This window comes from Onychomys torridus, chromosome 10, assembly GCF_903995425.1.
Source record: "Onychomys torridus chromosome 10, mOncTor1.1, whole genome shotgun sequence".
Lineage (NCBI taxonomy): Eukaryota > Metazoa > Chordata > Mammalia > Rodentia > Cricetidae > Onychomys > Onychomys torridus.
The window spans coordinates 56,749,167-56,762,203 of NC_050452.1; positions in this window are offsets into that span (position 1 = coordinate 56,749,167).

Below are 13,037 nucleotides of genomic sequence, written 5' to 3' on the forward strand. Positions count from 1 at the left end.
GCTCACATGGTCCATTTACAGAAGGTCCATGTGCTAGTAGGTTGAATATTTACATATGTGCTTGAGTCCGAAACTTTGTGATTTTATTAAACAATTCTCCTTACTTTGACTCAGTTGCACTTAACAGATTATAAATCTGTTTCCAGGGTCTGTCATAAAAGTTGCCACAAATTGGGTAAGTTACAAACCTGTTCTTTGGGGCTGTAGAGAAGGCTCAGCATCAAGGGTGCTTGCTGTTCTTCCAGGGCATCTGAGTGCAGGTCCCAACACTCATGTGGAGCAGCTCACAATCACCTGCAGTTCCAGCTCTGGTGAATCCAACACCCTCTGGGCTCTGGGGCACCCATCCACACATAGCAGATACACACACACACACACACACACACACACACACACACACACACACATGTACCCACTCAAACAAAAACAAACAAACCAGCAAACAGACAAACTGTTCTTTCACGATTCCGGAGGCCAGAGAGCCAATATCAAGGTGCTGGCAATCTTTCTTTTCCCATGAAGGGTCCAAGAGAGAAAGTTCCATTGCCTCTTCCGGTTTTAGTGGCTTCAGGCAGCCTTTGGCCTATGACTGCATCATCCCGGTATCTGACTATGTCTTTGCAGAACTTTCTCTTCTGCTTTTTACAGGGACACTAGACATTGGACTAAGGGAATTATCTGAATAGTCCATAGTGACCTCATCTTGAGACTCTTATTACACCTGCAAAGATTTTTTTTTTCCAAGTGAGGTCACACTCACAGGAATTAGCATGTGAACATATTTTGAGGGCCACTCTACCAACAGTAGCCATTTGTGTGTGTTTGTTTTGAGACATGGTTCATAGCCAGGCTGACCTTGAACACCCTGTGTGTCTCAGGATGACTTAAGTTTATGACTCTGCTTCTCAGGTGCTGGAATTGCAAGTTATGCCACTGCACCTGCCCCCCCCCCCCCGCAAAAAATTCACAATTTGTTTTGAATATTATACTTTCGTCGAGGCCACTGGAATGATGCCAGTTTGCCTTGTTATTTCACCCTAACTGGGAAGAACTACCTGACATTCTTGAGGGTGCTCTTCTATTTGGAAGGGGCCACAAACTGGGAAATGGGAATATAAATATTAAATGTAAATATAAATATTAAATACAATGCCACCTACTGGTTGCTCAGAGTACCACATGGCAGTGCTTAGAGGAGACTCTGAATGCAGAAAAAGACAGAGCAGCACAGAAAACAAGCCCGAGCTTGTGGCACCAGCCAGAGCACACAGCAGCACAAAGGGCTGTTCAGAATCAGCTCCTTTTCAGCGTTGAGCCTCAGCGTACTTACCTGCCAAAGTAGGGAACCCACGCTTTCGTTTATTCATCGAAACACTTATTATTTGCTCCTCCTCTGGGTGGTAGCAGCTGGGAATACAATGGCTGGCCATCAGGACCACAGTCCCATCCAGTTATTAATTCCCTTTTGTTGGACTGTTGTATGGGTAGAAGGCACTAATTCAAATAAAGGGTCCCTTCTAGTAGTTATAACATAATTGCTAGCCTTACATTCTGTCGGATCCAAATGTCTAACTACAGCAAGCTTGGCACTTGGTCTTATCTGTTGAACAAACCAAGTCCCTGGCTTTTCGAAGCAAAAAGAAGGAAGGGGTCCTAAATACACTCTTTCCTTTTTCCACCTCATTCTAGACACCCGGTGGTTAGTGCATGCCAGGAGGGACTTTCCTGGTCTTGGCACTACTGAATATCATCTACACATTGGATAATGTACTTAATCTGGAATATTCAAAGACAATGGATTGGTGTCCTTAAGACTCAAAGAAACTCCAAATTCTCATTCCAAAAGTGGACCAGACAGACCTCAAACTCTCTTGGACAAGAGCTGTTCTTACTGGGTGTTGAGGCACCATTGTCTAAGTCTCATGATTTAAAATGTTTTTATATTATTTATTTTCTGTGTATGAGTGCTTTGCCTCTATGCCTGTATGTGTGTGTACCACCTGCCTGCCTGTAGGGGTCAGAAAAAAGCCTCCAGGGGATGCTGGAATTGAACTCCCTGGTCCCCTGCAAGAACCACAAATGCTCTTAACCACTGAGCCATCTCTTTAGCCCCAGGGCTTAGGAATTTTAAACCTAAACACAATTTCTTCTTCTTTCAGCTAAGATCAAGCATCCTTCTTATTATTATTTGCTATGCCCTCTCTCCAAGGGTAACATATTTGAAGGGCTAGAAAGACTTACCCTGATACAGATTTTACATAATGTTTTCCTGAGTACACAGTACCTGTAAATATACACCATTCTGATGTATAAGTTCAAAAAAATCCACACTGCAACATAGTTTCATGTGGGCTTGGGGATGTTCTTTGATGTTTTTGTCACCTGCCAATGAGCTTTCACCACATCCCCTCCACTCCCCGTCGCATCGAGAGATGTTTCTAAGCTATAAAGAACTTGGAATTGTGTTTTTCAAAAGGACACTTTCCGACACTGAAGCCATTTCCTGAACCTCGCCATTTGCCGAAGGGCAGATGATTTCAAGATCTCTCCTGTGATAGGTGAGTAACTGGAAAGCTGATGTAAGGACTCCACAACACGGTTACTGTAGAGCTGCTTCAGAGGAGGAAGCTGCTTGGGGAAATGTTTTCCTCCCGACATTTTATGCCTGCTGAAATAAGTCAGAACGGCCCGTGTTCTTTGTGTTCGACGGTGACACTGGTACCAGCATGACCATCAGCTGCTGTCGGTCCCTGGCTTTGGAAGCAATATCATCAGCCTGCTTTTATTTTCGTTTGCTCAGCATGTCTTTGAAGCCTCGCTGGGCTGTCTCTTCCACAGCTCGTTGTTCAGCCAAATTGCACCCTTTCAGCAGGAAGTCAGCTAAATACTTAAAAGCTAGTGGGACAGCCTTCCCTCTGTCAAGGTTTAAGCCTATGCTTTTCAAAGCGTTTCTAGGAGAGACAGCATAACATCCCCTGGGGTTCTCAGTGTGCTGTAGATTCCTCCTGTACCTCATCTTCAGACCAATAGACCAATAGAACTGCCTTTTTAAACAATATCTCATGGCGACCCCTAGCTATACACTGATGGGTTTGTCGTCTGAGTCGAGGGGTTCCGCATGCAGCACCCATGCTTGGTTGACTCCCCTACCTTTGTTTACACATGGGTTGTCAACAATTTTCAGAAGCTGGTTCCCAGGGTGTCTCCACAGGAGAGGCACATTCATCTGATGTAAGCCTTCCTTTCCACCCCTTTAAATAAAATCCTGTACAGTCAAATAATGTCTTCTAAGTGACCAGGTAGCTCCTGAACAAAGAAAACTACCAAATTCATAATGTAAATATATTCTGAAAGAAGACAAGTTTGAATAGTGGGAGCTGAATTACATGTAATCTTCAGCAGCAAGAGAAAAAGCCTCCAATTTGGCTGATAGATGGAACCCTTTCTGGTATATATTAAGAAAACACAAACAATGACCCACTGGGATCTTCCCCTGAGACAAGTTGGTTGGGTCCAGCCAGAACATGTTGCTCTGCCCTCTGGTTTCTTAGATGCCATCCTGCTGGCTTACAGCTCCACTCTCAGCCATAATTCTGTTCAACCAGTGTGTGTGTGTGTGTGTGTGTGTGTGTGTGTGTGTGTGTGTGTGTGTACTTGTGGAGGCCGGGAGACAATCTTGGCTGTCAATCTCCAGATGTGCTCTTGTGTTTTTGTTTTTTTTTGTTTTTTTGGACAGGGCTTCTTGGCTGCTTAGCAATTCACCCGTCTCTGCCTCCGCAGTGTTGGAACTTTATGCCTGTGCTACCATGGCTGGCTTTTTATACAAATTCTGAGGGTGTGAGCTAGGTCCTCCTGCCTGCAAGGCACGCACTGTACTGACTGAACTATCATTCTAGCATCCTCAGATGCTCTTTTTATCTTCCAATTTTGAGTGATTATAGATTTGCAGGGAATCACTAAGCAACAAAAGTTTTAGCATAGAGAAAGATTTCATATACCCTGCATCCATCTTCCTCAACAGAAATTGGTGTGACCATAGTATAATGTCAAGAGTCAGGAAACTCGGGTGGTGGTGGCACATGCCTTTAATCCCAGCACTCGGGAGGCAGAGGCAGGCAGATCTCTGTGAGTTCGAGGCCAGCCAGGTCTACAGAGCGAGATCCAGGAAAAGCACAAAGCTACACAGAAAAACCCTGTCTCAAAACAAAACAAAACAAAACAAAACAAACAAACAAAAAAACAAACAAAAAAATGAGTCAGGAAACAGATCCTGGTCATTAGAGCGATCCACAGGGCTTATGAGTTTTTACCAGTTTTGTGTACACTGCGGGTATGTGTGGTGTGTTCTTTAGTATGCACTTTATCAACAAAGGTATGGATCAGGAGAGCCACAGAAAGGTCTCCTTCATAGTCATGCCCATCCCTTCCCACCCCTGTGCTTAGCCCTAGCAATGATAATCTATTTTTCATCCCTGTAACTTCATACAATCATTTTAATAGCGTTTTAATAGCCTTGAGGCAGACTCCAACCAAGCAACGCTGCCTGCCTGGACCATCCAAGCATCTCTCAAGACACCAATTACTGTTTTGGTTAACACTCTAGTTACAAAGATGCATAAAATTTTAGTGGTCAAACTATAATCCTAATATTCCTAAAAATGTTCTTTTTTAATGTATAATTTTGCTGAGTGTGTGGTTTTCAACAATATCAAGTCTGTGTCACGGTAGAACTATTTGCATAGTGGCTGACATAATAGAAGTTTAGTTTTTACTCACAGAAGAGTTGAAGGGAAATGTTTAGCGAGCATTTTGTCTTTTTAAAGTCAGGATCTTATGTCACAGTTGCTGTGTAGCTGAGGCAACTCCTGATTCTCCTGCTTCCATCTCCTATGTGCTGGATTTAAAGGGTGTACCATTGTGCCCAGTCATGGCAAGCGTTTATTTTAAATTACTGTTCTTGTTCTTAAACTTGCAGACATGTTCTTTGCTAGTGATGTAGTCCATTTTTGTTACAGTAACGGAGTATCGGAGACTGGGTGCTGTACATGGAATGAGGTTTATTTTGGCTCATGACTCTGGAGGCTGGGAAGTCCAAGGCTGAGAAGCCATGTGTAGCAGGAACTGATGTTGACACACTGTGAGGTCCAGACATGGCGAACAGTATCACGTGGACAGTGGAATGCTTACAAGCGATAGAGTGAGTAGGTCTTAAAAGAGACTCCCCACACAGATAACCCATTAACCTTCAAATGGATTAATCCATTGATGGGGAGGCAGAGCCCTCCCAACCTAATCCTCTCTTAATGGGTTCACCTCTTAATTCCTTAACAATAGGGATTACGTTTTAAACAGGAGTGATGGTTGGGCATTTAGACCATAGCGGTTATCCTTAGCTTTATCACAAATTCTAATATTACTTTTAAAACCTCACAGAGGATGACAGTCTGCTGTTTCCCCTTCAGCAGAAGTTCACATCATGAATCTTCATTAAAGAGTGTTTCCAGCCAGGCAATGGTGGCACACGTCTTTAATCCGAGCACTTGGGAGGCAGAGGCAAACGGATCTCTGTGAGTTCAAGGCCAGCCTGGTCTATAGAGTGAGCTCCAAGACAGCCAAGGTTACACAGAGAAACCCTGTCTTGAAAAACCACCCTCCCCACTCCCCAAAAAAGAAGGAGAGAGAGAGAGAGAGAGAGAGAGAGAGAGAGAGAGAGAGAGAGGAGTTTCTAAACAACGTGGCTCCTAAGAAACTCTAAGCAACAGCAACAGTGATGACTGGATATTCCAGGATTCATCCCTCCCATTACTACTAACACACACACACACACACACACACACACACACACACACACACACACACACGTCGCTAACATCCTGGTACTTCTGTTTAGGTATTTATTTTGGTGATGGAGATCAAACCCGAGCCTAGTGCATACTGAGCACTGGGTACTGCTGAGCTACACAGCGCAGTCCCTAGAGTTTCCTGTGACATACAGAGAACTTCCCTCCCTCCATCTAGCCCGGCACTCACTTCTATCCTTCACCTAGCCCGACCTTTCTTTTCTCTGCCAGTGTGAAGGGGAGAGACTGCCTGGGTCAGCACTGATCACGGGCAAATCTGTCTAATTCTGGACCTTGCAGAGGAAGCCCATTTGGCCATGCCTCTAACAAACTATCTGATAAAGATAACATTGTGATCCACAGTTTCCTTATCCCCACCTCCTCTCAGAGTCTTCTGTAGCCCAAGCCCGCCTTGAATTTGCAGCAGTTGGATTCTCAGCCTCCCAGAGTGCTGGGATTACAGGTCGAGGAGCCAGTTTAAAAATGGTTGAGGGCCAGGCAGTGGTGGCGCACGCCTTTAATCCCAGCATTTGGGAGGCAGAGGCAGGTGGATCTCTGTGAGTTTGAGGCCAGCCTGGACTACAGAGGGAGATCCAGGACAGGCGCCAAAGCTACACAGAGAAACCTTGTCTCAAAAACAAAACAAAACAAAACAAAACAAAACAAAACAAAAAAACAAAACCCCCAAACAACCAAACCAAACAACAACAACAACAACAATAACAAAGGCTTAGGGCTGGTGAGGCGATTTATTGGTTAAAGTGCTGTCTGAGGATACAGGCCTGACCAGCGCAATTTGAGCCCCAGAACCAACCTAAAGATGAAAGGAGAGAGCCGACTCCACAAAGCTGTCCTCTGACTATGTGTTCTGTGGCAAGGGCATTTCCTACCCTCACCCCCACAAAGAATGTAATTATTTGTTTAATTGCTTAAAAACCTGCACAGCGAAAGCAATTGTATGTGTTGGTTTCTATTAAAAGTTCCTGGGACTGGAGAGCTGGCTCAGAGGTTAAGAGCACTGGCTGCTCTTCCAGAGGTCCTGAGTTCGATTCCCAGCACCCACATGGTGGCTCACAACCATCTGTAACGATCTGGTGCTCTCTTCTGGCCTGCAGTCATACATGCTGTATACATACTAAATAAATAAATGAATTAATGAATGAATGAGTGAATGAATAAAAAGTTCCTAAGAAACAGACACACATTTTTTTTTTTTCAAAGAAAAGGTAACTTTTGTTTGCTTTGTTTGTTTGTTTGTTTGGTTGGTTGGTTGAGACAGGGTCTCTCTGACTGTCCTGAAGCACTCTACATTAGACCAAGGTGGCCTTGAACTCAAGGAGATCCTCCTGCCTCTGCCTTCTACATGCCAGGATTAAAGGTGTGCACTGCTATGCACAGCTTTTTTGTTTGCTTTTTGCTTTTTTAAAAAATTAAAATTACAGTAGGGAGCGAGGGAGAAAGGGATACCTAAGCATCGAAGCAGATGCTCATGAGAAAAAGGATGAGGTTTTTACTCAGTGTGGTACTGATGGTATTTTAGAGATTAAGTATTGCTTGTCAAGCTGTAATAATGGCAAAGAACTTCATGAGATGACCACAGAAGATAAAGACAGTGAGAGCCAGAGGGAGTGGATGTCGGTAGTGAAACAGTATTTGCTGAATGGAAGAGCACAGTTGCACACATGAGCTCCCAGACGGCACGCACAAGACTTGTGCAAGAGCAAGTCAACCAAAATCCCAGCCTAGATGGGCAAGGGGCTGGTGGGCAAGGGGCTGGTGAAGTCCCACCCCTAACTGAGCAGCCATTGGTTGTTGATGAGTACTAGGAGAAGGAGTCAGTTTCCTCAGGATAAAGGCCCTGAGACACTATTGATGCTGTGGTAGATGTCCCCACAACCATGCACATACATGGATTCAGTGGGCATTACATTCAAAAGACAAAGACAGAACACATGCACTTGGGAGGGGAAAGTATGGAGGAGAATAGGGAGGAATTGGAAGGTAGAGAATGAAGGATGGAATGGATCCAAACATATTCTCTGCATGTGTGAATATTAAATAAACATTTAATAGAAGTAATCAGTGAGAATCCTCAGATCTGGAATGGGGCCCAGCTCCTACCTAAGTTCTTAGTGGTGCAGATACCTTGAGTAAAAGGCTGAAATATCATGAATTCCTGTCATTTATCCTCAATAACCACTTGTCAGATTTACACTGATAATTATTTTGATGAACCAAATATGATCCGTCTCAGGTTTCCAAAGGCCACAGACATCTGGATAGCATTTCACACTCGCTCCTGCTGCTCACCCGCCCACACCTTTTAACACTTCCCTGTTATTAGCAAGCCTTACTGGTGAGTGTGTCTGAGTGTGTTTGATGTATGTACATACTCATGTGTGGGTGCACTGTGTATGTAGGTGTGTAAAGGTCAGAGGCCAAATTTGGGTGTCTTCTCCAGTCGCTGCTACCTTGTGTTTGTTTAGTGAACCTGTGACTTCTCGATTAACTCATCTAGACCAACTCTGGCCAGCAACTCCCAGGGATTCCTGTCTCCACTGCCACAGCTCTGAGATTCCAGAGGCTCGCCACCACACCCAACTTTTCAGCCAGAGATCTGAATTTAGGTCCTCACGTTTGCATGACAAGCATTTGACAGATCTGAGCCATCACCCACACCCCTCAGCAAGCTTTCAACTTTTTCAAAAGGTACCCTAAAATACAGTGGCTTAAAATGACCATCGTTAATTTTGGTCACAGTTGTGCCTTGGGCTCTGTTGAGTGCCTTTTACTGTTCCTGACCAGGCTCAAACTAGGTTGCTGGGACTGTGGGTGCTGGTGGTTGACTGAGCCCTGACAGAAGTCAGGGTCGCATGTTTCCCATCATCCAACGGTCTAGAGCAGATTTGTTCCCATAGTGGCAGAAAGACTCCAAGTGGAAGGGCAGTGTCAGCCCTCAGGTGCAAGCTCTTTGTTCAACTCCACTTTGGTCCTGTTGGTCAGACACAGTGGCACGGCCAATGCCAGGGTCAGGGTGGGACAGGGAACGGAATTGCCTAAGGACACCGATGCTGCAAGGAGGAAGCATTTGCTGGTGCTTTTGAAATCTGACCACACAAGTTCAAGCTGGTCTTTGAAGCTGGCCCAGAAAGGTCTATCAGGCTTGTTTTTATCACACACAATGGCCCTTTCACTTCCCTCTTCCTGGAACTTTCTTTTTCCCTGTCTTTGGCTAGAACCCTAGTGTGTTTTGAAATCCTTCCTCCAAACTGCATGAGGGTTTTTAGTCATATACCACAACTCTTTACTCAGGCCTGCATTTATTCTCCTGCAGGACACCAGCTATTTCTCAAGGGCTTTGCTCATTTTGGCACCTCTATAAGGCCAAGCAAACACTAATTACTGCTATTTTATTTGTACTGTTTTCATACCATGTATTTTGATCAGGTTTTTCCACTTCTCTAACTCCTCCCAGAACCTCCTCACTTCCCTGCCCACACAACTTTATATCTTCTTGGTCCTTTTTTTTGTTTGTTTTTCCTTTTTTCTTTTGTTTTATTTTTTAAGAGTGTTTCTCTGTGTAACAGCTCTGGCTGTCCTGAAGCTTTGTAGACCTGGCTGGCCTCAAACTCACAGATATCTATCTGCCTTACCTCTTCCTCTTGTGTACTGAGATTGATTAAAGGTGAGCACCATCACCGCCTGGCTTCTCTAGCTCTTTCCAAAAAACAAAAAACAACAACAACAACAAAAAAACCCAAACAACAAACTAACAATTCATCACAACCAGGTGTGATGGTACACACCTTTAATCCCAGCACTTGGGAGACAGAGAACGTTGGCTCTCTGAGGTCGAGACCAGTATGGTCTACAGAAGGAGTTCTAGGACCAAGGCTACTAGAGAAAGCCTGTCTCAGAAAAACAAACAAATAAACAAACAAAAACCAAAAACCCAAGAGCAAAAATCAAGACAAACAACCAAAAACTAGTAAGACAAGAAATGACAAAACAAAGCAGAAAGTCCACAAAACAACAAAAACAAAAACAAAACCACCATGGAGTTCATTTTGTGTTGGCCCTACTCCTGAGCATGGGGCCCGCACTGTGGCTGATAGAGCCAGTGAGCCTCCACAGAAGAAAATGGATTTTCCCTGGCTGGCAGATATCAATTACAAATAGCACCTTGGTTAGGGGTGGGACTCCATGTCTATTTCCCTCTCTGTGCCGTGGACCTCTGCAGGGCTTGTACATGCTGCCACAGTCTCTGTGAATTCATAGGTGTAGTCGTGCTGTGTCTGGAAGGCACTGTCTCCTTGGAGTCATCCATCACTTCTGGCTCTTACAATCTTTCTGCCTCCTTCTCCACATGGATCTCAGCTTCGAGGGGAGCGGCTTGATGAAGACACCCCTTTTAGGACTGAGTGCTCCAAAGTCTCTTACTCTCTGCAAATTTGTCGAGTTGTGGATCTCTGTGTTAATTCCCATCTACTGCAAGAATCAGCTTTTCTGATGAGGGTTGAGTGAGGCACTGACCTGTGAGTGCCCCAGTATGTCATTAGGAGTCATTTTATTGCTATGTTCCTTGGCAGAATAATAGTATTAGGTTTTCCCCTGGGGGCTAGGGCCTGTTTGGTCTTCGGTTCTTGGCCTGATAGTAAGGTGCCTACTGCTGAAGCTAACTAACACTTACTTATGTCATCAAACATGGGGAAGTTGAGCTGGTGCCTAACTAGACTCTTCACTCCTACTGACAAATGTTCATGGTGCTGCAAGGTCCTCTGCATGCTACCAGAGGAGGCGTGTGATCATCAGTGTCACCTAGCTGCAAAACCTGTGCCCTATATATAACAGTGACTGGCCTGCAAGATATATTCAAACAACAGTGGCACAAATGTCACAGGAATAACAGTGAAGGCTAAAGAAACTCCATTTTATTTTAAGCATCCATCTTGGTGTCCACTAGTCATTAGTCTTTGACTCAAGGCCCTGGAAGATAAGTTCCCAGGAACCCTGACTCAGTGACGCCCATACTCATGTATAGCTGTGACTATCTATTTTTTAATGATACGACTAATTGCATTTTTGGCGTCTGTAACTCGCTTACACAGATCCCCAAAGTTTGTTTGGGGTCACTTAGCTTGGCAGAACAGATCAGTTTTTGCTTGCTTGCATAGACATTGAAGGTCTTCTTGTGATTTTCTCCTTTAAAAATCTTTCCCTTACCCCCTCTTCTCACAGCAATCTCAAATATGGCTCACAGATTGTTCATTCTGCTAGCAGCTAATCAATAAATCTTTTAATTATAATTGGATTGATTCTGTGGTCTTTTCCCAGGGGTCACAGACTCCATAACAGTAAACAAACATTTTAAAACTTGGATTTAAGGCCCACTCCACAAGATAGAACTCCAACCCAACACCGCTAAGGTAGTCAAGAACCAATTCCTACTATTTATTTAGGCCTGCTATTTTATGCATTTGTAACCTCCGTGTAAAGAAGGTATTCCCAGGGATTCCTTTAAAGGACAGGGAACTGAAGCCCAGAGAAGTGAAGTCAGTTACCCAAGATCACAAAGCACATCAGGACATGCTTTGAACCCCCACCTTTTGATCTTGAGCCTGGCTGTTTCAGTTAGGCAGCTACTTGAATGAAAATGATTGCTTTTGAATAAGCCCCATGCAGATAACTAAGAAGTGACCAGGGAGTATGCTTTTGTCCATGTTTTGACTGCAGGTCAGACTTTGTGGGAGTAGGAGATGATTGGATGGTTAGTGAATTCCCACCTCAACCTCAGATTTTGGATTTAGATTTATGGTGTAATTAGGTAAAGCAAGAGGTTTGGGAATTGGGAGAGGAGGCAGAGTCTCAAAAAGGCAGCTGAAAACTTTTTGGATGCTAACACATCATCATCAAGCAGTTCTCAAGCTGCTTGTCACTGCTTAGTTAAAAACAAGCAGCTTGGGTTGGGTGGGGGTGCATCTTTAATCCCAGCACTCAGGAGGCAGAGGCAGGTGAGTTTGAGACCAGCCTGGGCTACAGAGTGAGATCCAGGACAGGTACGTAAACTACTCAGAGAAACCCTGTCTCGAAAAACAAAAACAAAACAACAAACAAACAAAAAAAAAAGGAAAAGAAAAGAAAGAAAGGAAAAAGAAGTAAAACAGAAACAGTCTATTTCCAATACCAACGATGCCTTCATAGACTTAAGTTTATCTGGTCCCTGGCCCCTCCCCTAGCTAGTGCCTGCCCTCTGCTCTGTTTGGTTAGCTCAAAAATGGGGACGGCTTAGAGGTAGAGTGCTTATTGCTCTTGCAAAGAAACCTATTTTGGTTCCCAGCACTCAACATTGAAGGTTCCCAATTTCTGTAATCCCACAGAGTCAACACATTTTTCTGGCCTCTGGGGCCACCCATACATACATGCCATACGTTCACACAGACAAACACATATTCACACAAATAAAAATAATTCCTAAAACAATTACAGCCTGCTCTGTGGCTGAGCCTGCATGTCTGAGAGAGAGGGAGGGGGTCTTACGCCCTAGGATGATGGAGAATTTGGGAGAGGGCTACACTATGTGCTGGACACGTACCCAGCCAATGGGGAAGGGAGCAGTTACTCTCATATATTACATCCTTACCACAATTTCCCCACCCTCCAGGCCTCTCAGTTCTGTCCCTACCTCCCCAGATCCACTCCTCCTCCATTTACCATTATAAAAAAAGAAGAGAAAAGAAAAAAAGAAAAGAACATGGTGCCTAACAAGATACAATAAGACTGGACACATGCCCTCATATCAAGACTGGATAAGGCAATCCAGTAGGAAGAAAAGGGTCCCAAGTGCAGGTAAAAACACTTCCCATTGTTGGGAGTCCCACAAGAACACCAAGCTACACAACCATAAGATATATGTAGAGGACCTAGCTCAGACCCCATACAGGGTACCCGTTTGTCGCTTCAGTCTCTGGGAGTCCCTGTGAGCCCTGCTTAGGTGATTCTGTGGGCTGTGTTCTCGTGGTGTCTTCATACCCTCTGGCTCCTACAATCCTCCTCCTTTTCCCCTCCCCCACAGAAGTGGGGCATCTTATGTGATTGGTTTGGGAATGGGTGATCTTGAGATGGAGCAGAAGGAACATACATATAGACATATCTTGGAATAACATGCCTAAAGCACAAGAAGTATTAGTGTGAGGCAAG